Source organism: Mchenga conophoros, linkage group LG20 (assembly GCF_057382185.1).
Source record: "Mchenga conophoros isolate Kocher_MC1m ecotype Shallow Benthic linkage group LG20, M_conophoros_male_GT1.1, whole genome shotgun sequence".
NCBI classification, from domain to species: Eukaryota; Metazoa; Chordata; class Actinopteri; order Cichliformes; family Cichlidae; genus Mchenga; species Mchenga conophoros.
Window position 1 is genome coordinate 33,721,256 of NC_140545.1, and position 17,306 is coordinate 33,738,561.

A 17,306-nucleotide genomic window follows, 5' to 3' on the forward strand; every position below is an offset into this window, starting at 1 on the left:
TAAAGTTGCCTCCACTTTGTTATAACATCACTAACAGCTGACTGTGGAATATTTAGTGACTCGTTGCACAGGTGGCATCCTATCTCAGGACCACGCTGGAATTCATTGAGCTCCTGAGGGTGACCCGTTCCTTCACAAATGTTTGTAGAAGCAGTCTGCATGCCTGGGTGCTTGATTATACACCAGTGGTCATGGAAGTGATTGGAACACCTGGATTTATTGATTTAGATGGGTGATGAAACAAAAGTGATGTTTGTGGACAAATTCCTGCCTTATAAAGCCAGTAAATGAAAACTCTCCTGGAAAATGTCCATTTTCTGTGGACAGGCTCCGAAAGTTAGTAAGGACCATAGATCAGTGGATTGGTGCTGCTTTATACAATAACCAGGCTGAAACAACCTTGAAAACACAACTGTAATTAGTAGAGGAGCATAACGCATTTATTGAGGGGGTAAAAAAACAAAAACATAGAGACTTGTTTTCCTGAGATAATGAGATATAGTCCATCTAAAGCAATAAAACAGAACAGAAGTTCTGAGCAACCCTTTCATGAACACACAAAAAAACGCTGTTTTTCTGACTTAATGAGACCCCAAAGTCCAGCATGGAGGAGGGCCTACAGCGTCTGCTGCTAATTAGCTGAGCCCTCCAACAATATTATTGCTCAAACCTGCAAGTATCTCAGTGTTTCAGACCCAAACTATTTTTTAAAACATGGATTAAAGTAAGCAGGGAAGGCAAATCGAGCTCTGAAGTGAGACTCGTTTAGGATTTTAAAATATCTCATTAATAGAAAAATGCAGCAGATTTGTTTTTTAAGGAAAAGTTTTCTCGGAAATCTAAGTTAATGTGCTCATTAATGAGGAAAAAGAGGCCAACTTGTTTTTCTCATATAAGCGTGTCATGCTTCGGCAGATTAATGCACCGACAGTTTCAGATTGAATAGGTGTGACTCTATGAGCAGCTGAAGGAACATAAGCTGGCTTTGAAGCCGTGTAAGATTTTGAATTTAGGAGTTTTATTTCTAAATGGGATATTCCCTCACTCGGATCTTGATATTTGTTGTGCAGAATGTCTTCAGACGTCACTGTCAAGATCTGAAGCTTCAGTTCCTCCTTACACAGATAAATGTACAGGAACACACACTACAAATGATGAAGTGCTCATTAGGTCTCATATGACAGTACAGAGACAGTAATGGACCAGAGAGAGAGAGAGAGAGAGTGTGTGTGTGCACGTGCCTGTATGCCTGTCTTTGTGAGGACCAGCACAAGTTTAAAACCTTTTGGGGACTTTGCTTACAGTCTTAATTTTGAGGATTTAGACCAGTTTTAAGATTCAATTTAGAGTCAGGCACAGGTTCAGGGTCAAGGACCTGGGACTGCAGTAGTTCTTGCAAACATACCACCGCACTGAAATACAAACAGTGTGTGTGTGTGTCTGTGTGTGTGTTTCCCAGGAGAGCTCATACCGCAGAAACAAAGAGCTATTTATTAGCGTATCCACCTGTAAATCACCACAGAGACCACAGACAGGGTAGAGTCCCATCCACCCACTCGATAAGACTGAAAACATAATAGTAATAAAACTTTATGCGATTCATATTTATATATTTAGAGTATGAGAACACATAACACCACCACAAGAGAGAGAGATGATCATTTTCACTTTGAATGCGTCCAATGTTAATTTAAATTACACATTTTCATTTATTTTAAAAATGCTGAAGTCTCCTTCTTTTAAAGACATGTAAAGACATTATGTGATGTTTAGCAGATATAATAGTAAGTTTTACACTCGCTCGCAGCGGTGAGGAATCTGACTGCAGATTTATTCTTTTATTTTGGTCAGAATGAGCAGCACACTCTCCTGCAAGTCTGAGGTCATGAGGAGTCTCAGCCAGATTGCTCTCTCCGAGCTTGTGGATGACTCGAAAACTGAAGTGGGAGTTCAAAAGCATCATGTTCATAAGTGGGAGTAGAGTAGTGAAGTGATGAGTTTGCAGTGGTAAGGAGATGACAGGAAAACTGTCAATGTGCTGGCTGGTGTATGTTCTTTTACTTTGGTCTTCTGGGTGTCTCTGTCATAAACTAGGGTTTGTGTTGGACTCACGACACAGGACTCTGAACAAAAGTTGAATAGGTTTATTTACAAGAAAGTCAGAGACTAGACTTGAGACAGAAAGGGTTTCCAAGTAGCGAAGTTCAAAGCTCCAACAGGTTAATCCAGAGTTTCCTTTCTCCACAACAATCTCTCTCGGATCCACCTCCAGGTTTCTGCAGAGAAGAGAAAGAAATGTAAGCAATGTTAATGGAGTGAAACAGCGCAAACACACATGTTGAAGGAAGCAGTGATAGTGATAGTTCAACAATCAGGCACCAACTCAAGGTCTGACTTGGTCTTTCGTAGCCAGAGAATCAGGTGATTACCAACAGGTGAGTTCATCACTTTCAGGTGTGCAGGACCAAAGTGCAGGAATCCAGAAGAGACCCCGCCCCTGAAACACAAAGGTGTTTTAATTGTTCACAAACATGCTTTCATATACACAGACAGAGAGAGAGAGCATCAAAGAGGAGAGAACGACAGAAAGACGGAGTCAGCAGGGGAAGACTGGAGGACCATGACAGGTGGAGAACGGACAGACTGGGAAACTGAAGAACTGAACACACCTCGAAATAGCTGTCCAGAGATGTGTTGTAGCTGCCCAGCTGAGCCTCTCTGAGAGCGAGGGAGTGTTGAATAGGTCTGAGTCTGCTGAGTCCATTCTCTGGCCTGATCATTGTCATAAACCAGGGTGTCGGTTGGAGTCAAGACGCAGGAGTCTGAGGACATTTCAAAGGTCATACAAATACAGACAACGAAGAGAATTAACCATTTACACACTACAGAAATCTAGTTTCCTCGTTTATTGCATCTAGTAGTAAATGTGACGTTTCGAGCGCACTTAATCACGGATGATGGATCACAGTGACCATGACCAGTGACAATATTATCCAATCAGAGACTCACATAGGAGTAATACATGTTGCCTTGGCCTGAGTCAAAAATCAGTACTTAGAAAATAAAAAAGAAACAACAGGAAACAAATAACAAATAACCCAGGAACAAACAGATGGACAGATGTAAAACCTACTCAGCCAGTTAACCACATATCCACTCAGGTGAGCAAGTGACTGATAGAGAGCAGGAGAGGAAGAAAACTGGCAAGAAACAGAACAAAAGAAGAGGAATTACAAAATAAAACACCTCTAATTATAAGCAATAAATCCAGACCCTCATATGCGATACAAGATGGATGGATGAATGGATAAAACATACACAAGGTGTATGTTTTACTAAAGGCAGAGTTTGAAACTATGTGTTGTCCGGTGTTTCTCTGTGTGAGGATCTTTTTTATTTCTCTTTAGCATGAAGACGTATCTACAGACCTGAAGGACATCAGGAACTCTGCAGTCAAAAGTGGAGGAGCAACCTGCAGCAAGCACACCAGAAGAGCCAAGCTTTGAACTGAGGTCCTTACTTAACATTGCTGTGATGAATAAACTTTGTGAAGTATGCGTCACTTTGTGTCAACTTGTGAGTCGTTTTTGTTGTTTTACATCTCTTTGTATCTGTTTCTATCATCAACATAATCCACAACCATTTATACTCCTAGAGCTGAAACCTTCCACTAAATGCAGAAAAAAGGAAAAGGAGAATTTGAAAAAGGAAACAAAGAGTTTTTCCAAAGTTCACAGCAGTGCATTTCGTTTTCTCCAGCTGTTGTATCTTCCTCTGTAACGTCTCTGAATCTCTGTCCTCCCGTGCTCATATAGCTGAAAATACACACAGAGGCCGATGCTGCGCTGCATGTGGCAGGTTAATAGAGGTGCACGACAAGCAGTTGTGATGTCATTTTTGGCGCGAGCCTCTGTTCGCAAGGACGACAATGGCGAGGATAAACTGCCTGTTAAGCATTTGAACCCTGTGGGCATAGTCGGGCCCCTGCAGTGTTGCACAGAACTATCAGTTTATAGCTATGGCTCACACACACACACACACACACACACACACACACACAGAGTCATGTTCCTGTAACCTCAAACCCAGTGTGAGTACTGAAATGTGATGAATTACATAATGAGGTTTTGGTTTTGTCCCCCAGAGGGAGCCGAGTCCCCACAACGTGAGTACGCAAACTGATGTCCTCACAATATCACGAACACAAGAGCACACACACACACACACACACACATTAACAATACACACAGATACTCACACTCGCTGATGTCAGCCTATTGCCCCAACCACACCCCCCACACATCACGCAGACTCCTCCCTCTGAAGGTGGAGCTCCCCCCCCCCACCACCACCCCTTACACATTATCATCAGACCTCTCTTTCCGCTGTGTGTGAGGAGAGAGAGGGAGGGCGGTAGAGAGACATTAACTTGTCATTGCTTTCACAGTGTAGTAAAAGCCCCATTAAGCTGGTGCTGCTGCTGCTGCTGCACAGTTACCTGCGGGCATCACACACGCACACACACTCAGTCATACAGAAAGACACGTGTACGTTGCGCTCAGTGTTTCTGTGTAACAGTGTGTGTGTGGTCTTCCACCTTTCAGCGCTTTGCATTTTTACCTGCAGTGGAGATCGTGCACACGCCCCCCCCTCTCTCTCTCACTCACTCTCTCTCTCTCGGCGCGCACGCTCCTCGCGCATGCACGCAGCAGCAGCAGCGGCAGCAGCACCGAGGGAGCGATCAATACGCTAAAAGCCCGGAGAGGATTTAAACCGGAGCGGAGAACCGGAGGGGGACTCGGCAGGAATTATGAAGGTAACGGAACAGCAGAGGGGGGTCCCGGTTTGGCTTTTATTTGCTCGGCTCCGGGGCGCGCGCGTGCATGTGTGCGCTCGGCCGTTTTGACCGAGAAACCCGGTTTGTCGGAGCGGTTTCTGTTTTTTTCATTTTGTTCCTCTTGCAGGTACAAACGGCGCTGTCAGCAGATCCACAGCCGACCCATGCAGCCTACTGTCCGGGCTCAGGGGCAGCGGGCTGTCGGTCGCATCCTCCATCAGCACCACGTCTTTATGTGTGTGTGTGTGTGTGTGTGTGTGTGTGTGTGTGTGTGTGTGTGTGTGTGTGTGTGTGGCACCGTGTAAAATCAGAACTGCGAGTGTAAAGTAACAGCTGGTTTGGGATCAGTGTGAGTGGACGGGTGACACTGTGTGTGTGTGTGTGTGTGTGTGTTTACATGGTGACAAGCAGCTGGGTCTGCGCTATAGAAGCCGCTCTTTGTCTGCTCTGACCGTTTGTCATGAATGGCAGCAGGAGTAAGAGGAAGAGGTGTATACATACAGGAGGAGAGGGGTACAGTGGGGTGATGAAGAGTACATTAAGGAGAAGGAGGAGGAGTTGTTGTGTAAAACACTCCACACTGCAGAAGGTGTTTTAACCTGAAGCTGATTTACTGCCAAGGATGGAGAGATTAGGAGGAGACCTGAGGGAAAATAACGTTTTGGGTTTTGTTATCATTGTAGTGGAGAGGACAGGGTGTGTTGTCAGGGAGGAGGAGCTGGTTGTAGTATCAGATTGTGGGTGATGGTGTGTTTATGTATGTAATGCGTGGAGTGTTGCTGGATGCTGCAGAGCTGTGAGGATGCTTTTAATCTGAGCTGTTCTGATGAAGAGTGATAAAAGGGGGTAAAGTGGGGGGTGTATCTGGCAGCCAGCTCTAGGACACTCTGCTGAAGGAGCAGCTAAACAGAGAAGCAGTTAAACGTTTCAAACTGCGCAGAATGGAAATGTCTCCACACTGGATAAAACTGCCATCAGTCAGCTCTTTTCCATTTTCAGTGCTCGCGCTCTGGTCCAAGAAGAAAAGTGTGCTCCAGCGTTTTTCTGTGGGGTCACAGTGTGGAGGGCCTGAGGTTTGGTGCTGGAAAATAACAAAACTGGACTTAAATGTAGGGTTAATGGTATTAATGAATCGATCACAGATGCAGATACCAATGCATTTTCATCCACGATCATCATGTGGTGCTTTTTAGGCTGGATTTAAACTTTGCTTTGTAAAATAAAATTAAAGATGTATTCCCGTTGTTGACATAATTTATTTGCGTTGCTTTGATTTCAGCTCAGTGTGAGAGTCTTTACTGTATGTACAGGTGTCTCCCTTACCTGCTTTCACCGTGTTCATTCCTCACAGACACCTGACCCGATGCGACTGAAAGTGAAACAATATTAATCAGGGTTACTCTGCCTGCATCCACCCGTCAATTCAGCCCCTCCCACAGTCCAAAAACATGCATGTTCAGGTTAAGTTTGAGGTGGATGCAGGCGCGAGCATGCATGCGTGATTGTCTCATTATCTGTCTTTGCAATCAGATAATGCATGGTTCATGTGCACAGAGGAAGGCTGAGTGACATTTTCCTACTGAATTTGATTAGTTTGTGTTTTGTGTTGAACTGTTAAGAATGAATGAACAGATCAAACTGACATCCAGTCCAAATATACGGTTGGATCACTTATCCCTACACTTTATCAAACATGCGATTATAGATCAGCTCAAGGTAATGAAAAAACACAAAAATATGGGAAACTAATGAAAATGTCACTCCCAAGCCCGGGTAAATGGACAGGGTGTCGGGAAGCGCATCCGGCATAATATTTAGGCCAAATCAAACATGCGGATCATAAACTTTATAGATCAAAATAAAACAAAATAGTAAAGATAAAGGTTAAAACAAAAGCCCATGTGTATATATATATATATATATATATATATATATATATATGTATATGTATATATGTGTGTGTTAGGGGTGCAACGATACACAAAATTCACGGTTCGGTTCGGTTCGATACTTTGGTGTCACGGTTCGATATTTTTTCGATACAAAAAAAATGTTCATGCCTTTTTAATTTGTCATTTATTAAACTTATAAATATATATTTTAACTCAAAAGTACAGTTTTTAAATTTAATGTTGCTGAAACAAAAGTAATTAAAAAAATAAATCTGATTGAGGAATCACTCATCTTTGGAAAAGAGAGTTTATTACAGAGAAATGGCTCTTCCCAAAATAAAAGCTATACTATACACTTCTTCTGGGCTATATTCTCAGCAGCATATTGTAGCGGGTCAGGGCTGTTCGGGGTTCTGTTTGTACAGTTATGTTTTGTTTATGTTGCCATAGTGACGGGTGACGCCTAGTCCTGTCAGCGTTAATCTCGTTGAAATGACGTTAACGCCACAACACGGCAAATCTCCGTTAACGAGCTACCCCTGCATGGGGCTAGACGGCCAACACGTTAACGAGCTAACTGCGCTAACACACTAGTTCCCACCCATGTAATTGAGCATTGCGTGGCACATCCAACATACTGTTTTACTTTAGTCCTTGACGCGCTTACCTTCAGGGTCATACGTCACATGAAAACCAAAATAAATAAAAGGAGAGCTTAACTTCTGTCTCGCTAGCTTGCCCTGCGCTCTTCCTTCTGGCAATGCTGTCTGTGTTGAACGCTCAGTGGATCTGCGCTCGACAGTGCAGCCTAGGCGGCGTAGTCGAACGCAGGTTCACAGAGCGCTCAACACAGACAGCATCGTCAGAAGGAAAGTTGATAAAATAAATTACAAAATTTGTATTGTTCAATACATATGCGTACCGAACCGAAAGCACTGTATCGAACGGTTCAATATCGATACGAATATCGTTGCACCCCTAATATATGTATATATATATATATATATATATATATATACACATGGGCTTTTGTTTTAACAGGAGTTCACCCATTCAGATCAGCCAAGCTTAACCCAGCGTACAGATGACAGTTACAGCTGGTGTGATTTTTATTTTACAACTTACACCTCTGGCAGGGCGAGTTTCACTTTTTCCCGTTATGAAGGAAGGTTTATAGCCCAGCAGATCAACATGGCTTTGCTCCAGCCGCCGTCACGGAGACAAAGAAATCGGCTTTTATGTCTTACATGAAGTGGAAGTAATTTTGTTTTTGGCACTATGTTGCATTATGCATATCTGATGTTTGTTTTTTGAAATGGGCATGTGAGAATGGATGACTAATAAATGAAGCCGAGCCTGAAAAATAAAAATGAAAAACGTTACTAAAAATAAAGATTATATAGACCCCCCCCTGCCCACCCCCACACCACCCTCCACTACCGTTCGGGGACACTGGCGACCATCTCTGTCCTGTTTGTTTGAGAGCCGAGGTTTTCAAGTGTCTCTTGAAGCATTCTCTCAGCCTCACATGTTTAATTAATGCCTGTTTCTGAAGTCTTTTGCACACATGACGTCACATGGCCGTGTCCAGAGTGTTATTCTAGAACAATGTTCGACATTTGATCTTTTTTAATATGTAGAAAACAGGGGGAACTATTCTGATTCGGATGGAAATGCTGTGTATGGTTTAAACGAGGAAGCTGCCTGTGTAAATCACACATAAGGAAGCAGACATGATGCTCGTTCAGTGCAGGGGACTATTACCTGCTGCTGCTGTTACATTGGTGCAATGGGGACCTGGCAGGTAAAAGAGTCTTTAATGTCCAATCCAACTGCATCAGGCCTTTTTGTTCTCATTTTCACCTCCATCAGATGATGTCTAGAAGACTTCAGGGCTACAGTGCATGTGTGAAAATGGCTTATAGAGCTGGTTCAGGGATTTTTAGCCTCTGAAAAGGACTCTGAAAAGTCTCAGCAGCCTTTTTATATGCACTTTAGTAAAAGACGTGACGTACGTCAGAGGTATATTCCTTTCTAGCCTTCAGGAGCTGATGAGGCTTCTCAATAGGAACACCTGTATCCTCAGTAAACCTTTTCTCAATGTTTTCCTCTGTGCTCGTCTGTTTTTAGAAACACTTGGGAACCATATCTGATGAGAAATTGATCGATTGATTGAGCTAGCATGTGTCGTGCTTCCTGTCTTTCACAGCAGGATGAAGACTGGAGATATTTTCGTGCAGCTCATTATAAACATGGATTTGTGGATTCAAGCTGAAGTTGTTGTCAAGGTTTAAATGTTTGATCTTCATCACTGTGCCTCGGTTTCGACCGGGTCACACACAAATATGTTGATGGACAGGAACCTCTTAATGATGCCACTTAATTAGGAACAACTCTAGACTTTGCCCCAGAGTTCCTGTCTTGCTTTTTAACAATATCAATCTTTTTTTTTTAAACTGTTCCTTTTGTTTGTGCTGAGAGGGTGGAGCTGGAGAAACTTGGTGAGAAAGGCAAATCTTTTGCAGTTGCATGAAATTCTCAGAGGCAGAATTTTAAACAGATGCTTGAAACATTTCTCAAAGATTTAGCTCCATGTTGACGTCACAGAATCATGCAGCTGGTGCAGATTTGTGCGCAGCATCTTTTGAAATGGTCTGTTTGACTGAGATCTGGTGACTGTTGAGGCCATCTGAGTCAACTAAACTCATTGTTATGTTCCAGAAACCAGCCCGATGTTGTGTCTGTGCATTTTTTTAAAGAAGCAGCATGGCTTCAGTGTGATAAAATGCAAGAGACCGTCTGCTGCTTCTTTCTCTTAGAGAAATATAAATGCAGCCAAAAATCACAGCTCAGCCGTAGGGGTGGGCGGTATAAACGGTATATGGTAGAAACGATATAAATTTGGCCAACGGTAGAGATTTTGACTATACCGCTCTATCACGATAGCGCATGTTGGTGGTGTCATCATGCTGCACCTGTTTTGGTCGAAAGCATCGCAGCGGCTACAAACAATATCATCTGCAAATTATGCCGGGCGACAATATTAGCGAAGAGATTAAACATTTTTTAGAATATGAGGAAAGCCAAAAACTGCGCTTCCTCCACTTCCGTACCACTGATTCATTAATGTTGAATTCTCTCGCAGCTGCTCTGTTCCCATGTTGTTGCAGTATATTAATGACTAACCTCATATTGTGGATGGATTATCTCAGTTGTTCTCCTGACTGAAGTTTGGTCCATTTACAGCATCCTGCCATGCGATTGCATTTGTTCCTAACCCTCACATTAACTTTTATCGAGTGGAAAAAAGTTGGCTTCATCCTCCAGCTTCACTATGTTTGTTATGCTAATGTAGCTGTGTTGCTAGCGATCACGTAGCACCAGCTAGTCCAACTTCAGTAACCCTACAAACGTCACTGCTGTTTAGTTTTCTGTCTTCATTTATGTTGGAAGTGATAGCAGAGCTGTACGTTTTATTTTTTTCAGAAATCTCTGAGTCAGAACATGCAATATCATTTTTAGGTGGAAACTAGCGAGCTAACTTCCTGCTAACTTCTAACGCCGTTAAATTTAATAAATTCTGTTTTCATGGATGCCTGGATGTTAAACTTAATTGTTACACCTGGTAAAGCAGCAACGCTGATCATTTTATTAAAGATGAAAGAATTTAGACAGTTTTTAACTCTTAGTGATGCTGCAGAGTTCATTTGACTTTGGGACCTGAAGCGGACAGAGTTTTGGGCTCCTGACTACGGTAGCCATAATGCTCCGACAATCCATCAAGTGGTGCGGCTTCGTACTTTACCAAAGTCGTACTAAAACATTTTTGACAGATTTTTGAGCGCCATGTGCCACATAAAATCAGTTTGAGGTCAGTAAGCACAACCAGAATTCATACATAAGGTGTATCCGATTATAAGGCGCACTGTCAATTTTTGAGAAAATTAAAGGATTTTAAGTGTGCCTTATAGTGCGGAAAATACGGTATACAGAAGAAAAGACTATATCGTTACCGCACATGCTTCAAATTATACCGCGATATGGATTTTAGGCCATATCGCTCAGCCCTAGCTCAGCCTGTAACTCATGAGATGGGTGGTTCTGTCAGTGAAAATTAAAAAAAGGTCATGAGGTCCTGGGTTTGAAGCCCCCGACCAGCCGAAGCCCTTCTGTGTGGAGCTTCTGTTCTTTTCATGTCTGCGTGGGTCCTCTCCTTCCCCCTAAATGATTGCCTGTCTCTATGTGATAGTCTGGCAACGTGTCCAGGGTGTACCCTGCCTTTCACGCTATGAAAGCTGGGATAAGCTCCAGCTCCAGCAACCTTGAATTAGATTGGCAGTATGGATGAAGAATGGTTGGAAATTTCAAACAGGCTTTGATTATTGACTCTTCTCGTGAGCATTGAAGCCCGAAAACATCTTTCAGCACAGCTCTGTCAGAAATATGACATTTGTGTTTACAGCAGTTCTGGGTTTTGCTGTTTGAGTGGTTGGTTTGGTTGCAGAGGTTGTTGGTGGTCTTCTGTGCACACTGCTTTGGGACTTGGATGATGGAGTTTTAACTATGGGTGTGAACGCTGCAGTTACATAATGGCATTGATGTACATGGAGGAAGGCTGAGTGACATTTTTCTGCTGAATTTGATTAGTGTGTGTTTTTTCTACCCTGGTCTTGTCTTTGCACTAGTGCACAGAAATATGATTCTATAGACTCGCTGCACTGGTGCTGTATAGTGATATAAAATAAAAAGGAGAAAACACTCTCAGAACTAAATTGAATTCTCTGTTGTGCATGTCATCAGTTTTCTCCCATGCATAGCTCTATACGGCTTATTTTATTTATTTTATTGATCGTCAGTCATCTGCATCACAGGTGTTGCTGTACTTTCAATCTTGTACTGAGTTGCAGAAGTCTTTGGTTGCTGCAGTTTCAAATATTAAATACAGATTATTACTTTTCTTTATTACTTTCCCATAAGTATAGAATATGTAACTTATTATGTAAACTTTGTACAACAAATAATGTGTTTTACATATTTTTTTTCAGAAGGGTTCATCACTCTGTTTCTCAGTTTTCCCTCTTGCACCATGAAGGTCAGTCACAGAATTCCATTGTACTCTGTGCAATGCCAATAAAGGTTCGTTCATTCATATGTTAATGACTCAAGTGTCTGCCTCACCTGAAGTCATTAAACTTTCCTCCAAAAGTATTAAAAGAGGAATGTAAAATGAGGTAGTGGGGTTAAGAGAGAACAGCTTTATGAAGCCAGCAGAGAAGAGTGTTTGAAGTGTGTGAGGTGAGAGCAGGCAAGGTGTTGCCCTCGGGTTAATATTTATCCAGGGCTCCAGCAGGTGACAGATTACTGAACTCATGAACAAATGTAGCAGAAATGCAACAGAACAACAGAGCCGAGTCAACACAGAAAACGACCGAGCAAACAGAGGAGTGGACCGAAGAGCAGTGCCGGCTGTGTTCACAGGATGAAATATTAACACGATTACGATCATCACAGTCCTAATGAGTCCGGAGGCTCGACGAGTCTGAGGCTCAAACTTTCATCGTACCAGAGAGCTAAACAGCTGAACGGATAATAAATGTCGAGGAAGCTTCGCTGCACAGTTTCATTTCACAGCGTGCAGATTAAAGCTGCGGCGGGCAGAAATCTGGAAACACCAGTGAGTCAGTGCAGGGGTTTGATGTATTGCATACTGCAGCCCAGTGCTTAGGAATGGGTATTGATAAGATTTTCACGATTCCGATTCCATTTTCGATTCTGTTTAACGATTCGATTCTCTTATCGATTCTTTTTAAAAAGGAGAACACTAAGGTCGATTAGCTTAGAACTTTGTTTTATATCTTCTCTTTGAACAAGATAGAAATTTAGGAGTAACATGGCCTTACAAACCCAACAGTGAGATCTTAAGAGATCCACAGCCTACGGATGTAAAATAATAAAATAAATATTCTTCTGTAGCAATAACAAAGTATAACATAAATTATTCTGTAGCAATTACACAAGAATATCCAGTAATGTCCCTGCCTACAATTAAACACATTCACTTACTGAAAATCGGGGGCATCTGCTGCGGCAAATGGGTGCAAGCCTTTGACCACAAACTGAGTCACTGCTCGGTGACATTCGTCTATCCTGGCCTGAAAGGAGACGCTACCGGTAGACTGCAGCGAGAACTGCCAGCGTCTGAGCTAGCCAGAGTCTGTCTGTCTGTCCCATCATGGTCACCTAAATGCACAGTAATGGCAGGTTTTGTAATAAGGCAGATCGCGCTAACATAATATGCACTGTTAGTTGATTATTTACCTGCCGCATTAACGGGAGACGACGTGCAAACGTTACCGCTGCTGCTGGGTTGAGATTCACGAGTCTGGAGCGGAATTAAAAACACGACATTCATTTAGGTCATCGTGTGTTTTGTGAGCAAATGCTTTTGCATATTCGTAGTGTTTCCTCCCTTAAATGAAGTATCTACTTTGCAAATACTGCAAGTTTCCCTGTTGTCATCCGTTCTCGTAAAGTATGACCAAACTTTTTAGCGTTTGAGCCGCTTAGGCGCCGTGTTTCCTGCCAGGTAAATGACGCTCCGCAACGTGGTGACGTCATTCGGGGCGACTGGAATCAATAAGGGAATCGTTTGCAAAAAGTGGCAAACTATTCCAAGGAATTGAAAGAGTGGGAACCGGTTTTCAACAAGAACCGGGTTTCGATACCCATCCCTACCAGTGCTACTGTAAAGTTAGCAGCTTAGCTTTCCAGCTGAAGAACAGCATGCTGAGAATATTATTGCCATACTTGTTCAGAATGTATACAACATGAATGCAGACACTGTGGTTTTGAACATCATCTGTTTAGAACCACGACTCGAAACAAGGGTGGAGAGTAGTGAGGTTATCCGCTAATGTTAGCAAAGCTCAGTTAGCAAGATGCATCCATCTATCTGCTAATGGATAAACAACAGATTAATAAGCCAGCTAAACACAACATTGTAACACAACAACCGTTGAGATTTCTCATGTGATGTCATGTGTACATTACTTAAAAGTTGTTTGCCATATTGGATGTGGATACAACCACTGGTTGCTAGCAAAAATGGGTATTCACCAAATGGTTGGCAGTGGTTCCTTGAGGTTGCTCGGTGAAAGAAGTTGCAAAGAAGCCAAAAATCTCCTAGTGATTGCTTTGGTTGCCTGTTGTTTTTCCATGTTTGTCTGAAAGTACTTAACAAGTACCAGAGTAGGAGTAAGAAAAAGTGTAACCCAAAGTGGAAATGGCGAGGATTCACCTTCAAATTAAAAGCCGACAGCCAACATGTTTCATAAGGCACAACTTTTACCTTGAAGGAAACGGTCTCTGTGTCCAGTTTGTGTTTCACTTTTTACAGCTCACTACAGCTCAGAGTAGCTGGACAGTGTTTGTGGACATGTCCATCATTTCTATTCAAACTAAGACCACAGAGGTTTATGCCAGCTGACTGGGGGAATACGCATTTTCCCCTAGCGACAGGTGGCTGCCAGATGGTCACTGGCCAGTCTCTGAGCTTGTGTAACTGGGGCTTTATTCACTTGATCTTACATTGTCACTATGATTGGGACACGTCCAAAATGGCAGCCAAGTAAAAGTCACATGATGAGTCACATGTTCATAAAACCTCATTGTACAATATGTAGCCCTAATAAAAGTGTAGCCCACCAGGATTCCTGCACTTAGTTTCACGATAGCTGTTCATCAGTGACTGTCCACTCAGTCTGTTGTCAGTCATTGTCGTCTTCTTCACAAATCTGATTTCTATGTTCCCGGCTTCGTATCCGATTGGCTGAATCCGTCCCGAGACTTCGCTGCGTTACAAACTCTGACTTGTTTGTTTTACAGAAAAGCAAAATAATTAAAAGATGTTTTTGTTTGCTTTTAGTCACTTGCCAGCTTCTTGTTTGCTTGTTTACAGAAAAAATAAACAAAACCCAACATCTCCAGACTGCTGATTAAGCACCCAAAATGTTAACTTGAAAATGAGTTTAACAGCAATTATCCTTCTGCAAATGTGTTTGGATCACAGCATGAGATGATTCAGACACAGCGCAGATCAAACACATTAGCCAAAGAAAAAAATCCTAAGATCCAAGATCTGCTGTTAACTATTGCAAAGACTGAATTTTCAAAACAGTGTTAAAAAATCTGTACCTACAAGATTATGCCTGATGGCGCCAATGGTATTGTTTGTCAGGTAGTTACATTCAAATGGCTCCAAAGCACGCCAACATCATGAACATCATCAACAGGTTCATGTGTCAGCAAATCTCAAAGCAGCCATGCTCCTATTTTTAATCCTTACCAGAATTCACATGGCTGAAATACATTAAAAATATAACAGCACAGCTATTATGAGTGAGAAAGTATCTGTAGAGCCATTTTTCTTCTTGGACCATTAAAAAGCATTTTAGGTTTTAATTAAAAAGCATTAAAATGCTCTTTATTGCTTTAATGTAGGAATCTGACTGGATTAATTGAAGTGGCCATCAGAGGAACTGCAGTCACTTCCCTGGAGGTTGCTACTTGGTCCATCATCCTTTCGTTGCCACGTTTTTCAGTGTTGGGCAGTTGTTGCCACTGTTTAGAGACCACCTTTAGGTGCTGGATTTTTCACCATTAACAAGGCTCCCAGCCATCCGGGGGAGGTTAACAGCCAAGAGACCTGTAATCGGCTAAAGTCTACTCGACTCAAGTGTTGAACACAGCAGCTAAATTCTCATGAAATTTATATCACGATGTAGATAGAATACATTTTGCTAGATACTTGGATGCCACTAAAATACCATCAGCAATGCCGAATATAATTCAGCACAGAGTATGAGGTGTGGCCAAAAACTTCAGCTACCGTGCCTGTAAAAAGCAAAAAGCCGTACTTGATTTAAATTTGGCTGCCCTTCCCTCTAAGGTCATCTGCAGCGCTCCCAGCACTTCTGTTATGTTTGGATCAGTCTGTGAAAGTCAGCATAACATAAATAAGGATGGGTGTTTTTTTGAGCTACTCTAGTGGAGTCTCAGAATAAAAATATAGAACTGTAAGTGATCAGAACGGGTCTTCTTCAAATTACCAGTGCATCAGTTTTAACAGCAGCGTGCCTCTATAGGTCTATAAGTGCACATGCTACTAACTATTCTTTTTTTTTAGTAAAAATTAAGTGTGATTGACAATGTAAGGACAACATGTTACATCAGGTTAGTAAAGGTCTGGAAATTCCTGCACACTTCAGAGTCTCAGCTTTAATTTGAGACCACTGAGGAGCTGTGAACATTTTTATATGAGCGTAAATGTAATTGATCAAATGAACATAATTATAAATAGCGAATCCTTTGCAGGCAATGACTCCCAGAAGTCTTTAACCTATCATGCAACAGCGTTGCCTTGCTAGTGATGATTTGTGCATGCTGCACTGCTGCTGTCGTCAGGTATTTGTGGCTCTTTGAACATTTTTTGTCAGTGAAACTAATAAAGGAGGAAAAACAAACACGTTTTCAGACGTCTCTGAATCAAAGCGTCTGCCAGATGAGCAGCACTCTCCAGAGTCCCTGTCACTTCAGTGTTGGGATCCGTCTAATCTCTGCACGGCTCCTGCCTTTTTCCTGGAGTCTGAGCTGATGGTTCTGATTGATAGGTCTGAGCTCTGCTGGTTTCTGTTTCAGAATAATCAGCTGTGTTTTCTGGAAACAGTGAGGTGGCTGTGAGTTTCAGCAGCAGCAGCGTCTCTGCAGTCTGACTCAGCCCATCTGATCCAACTCCAGCTGATCACTGTGAACAATCAGCTGATTTCATGGATGTTTCTTCTTCTGGTTTTAGATTTTACAATTTTTGCTTCTGGAAGGATGAGGAGCTGTTACCCGATCAGAGCTCTTAGTCAGCATTCATGGTCATCATCCTGTGGAGAGTAGCTGCTACTTCCTTTAACCTGTTGGAGAGGCGGCGTTTGAGTAGGTAGATTCACGTTGGCTGTCTCCACAGCGATGGCCCTCTTATGACATCATCCAAAAGGCCGTCCTGTCTTCCATGATGTCATCAGTAGCTACAGATCCAGAGCGACAGCTGCTGTCAGAGCTGCTCAGCGTCACAGCGCGGGAGCTAGCAAACATTCATGCTCCCCGGCGTGCAGCGACCTCTGACCTCTTCCCTGCTGGCTGGATGCAGAAACACATCGCTCTGAATGTTTGCATTCAGTGCAGCTTTAACAGAAACTGTTCTGCTCTCGGCTATTAATTAACTGATTCACGCTGTGAAATCTGATGAGACAGTGTAGCTGTCAGTTTGTTAGAGGTCCAAACGCCCCCAGGTCACTACAAACTATTCTCATACATGAACAGGAACACTGCATTTCTTAAAATCTGTCAAAATGAAAGGTTTTCCTTTGTTCGGGATGGCCTGAATACTATTTTCATGTTTTGTTGTATTAACCAATGCAGAGCCACAGGATGTAGGGTTCAGTTGTGTGTCCTTACTGCAGAAGGGTTCTGGGTTCAGACTTGTTGGTCAGTTGGTGGCTTTTGAGTTTGTATGTTCTCAGACAGACATG

General features: G+C 42.5%; 1 protein-coding gene across 4 annotated transcripts in view; it reads left to right on the forward strand.

The window, feature by feature from the left end:
• Positions 1 to 4,496: 4,496 nt before the first annotated feature.
• The window catches only part of LOC146551255 (membrane-associated guanylate kinase, WW and PDZ domain-containing protein 3-like), a 62,857-nt gene continuing 50,047 nt past the window's right edge, over positions 4,497 to 17,306 (forward strand). For 2 of the 4 annotated variants that reach the window (XM_085259215.1, XM_085259216.1), the window contains exon 1: positions 4,497 to 4,816. The gene's annotated coding sequence lies outside the window, so the exon portion shown is untranslated. The remainder of the gene's footprint in view (positions 4,817 to 17,306) is intronic. The other 2 variants (XM_085259213.1, XM_085259214.1) reach the window with 1 other exon arrangement.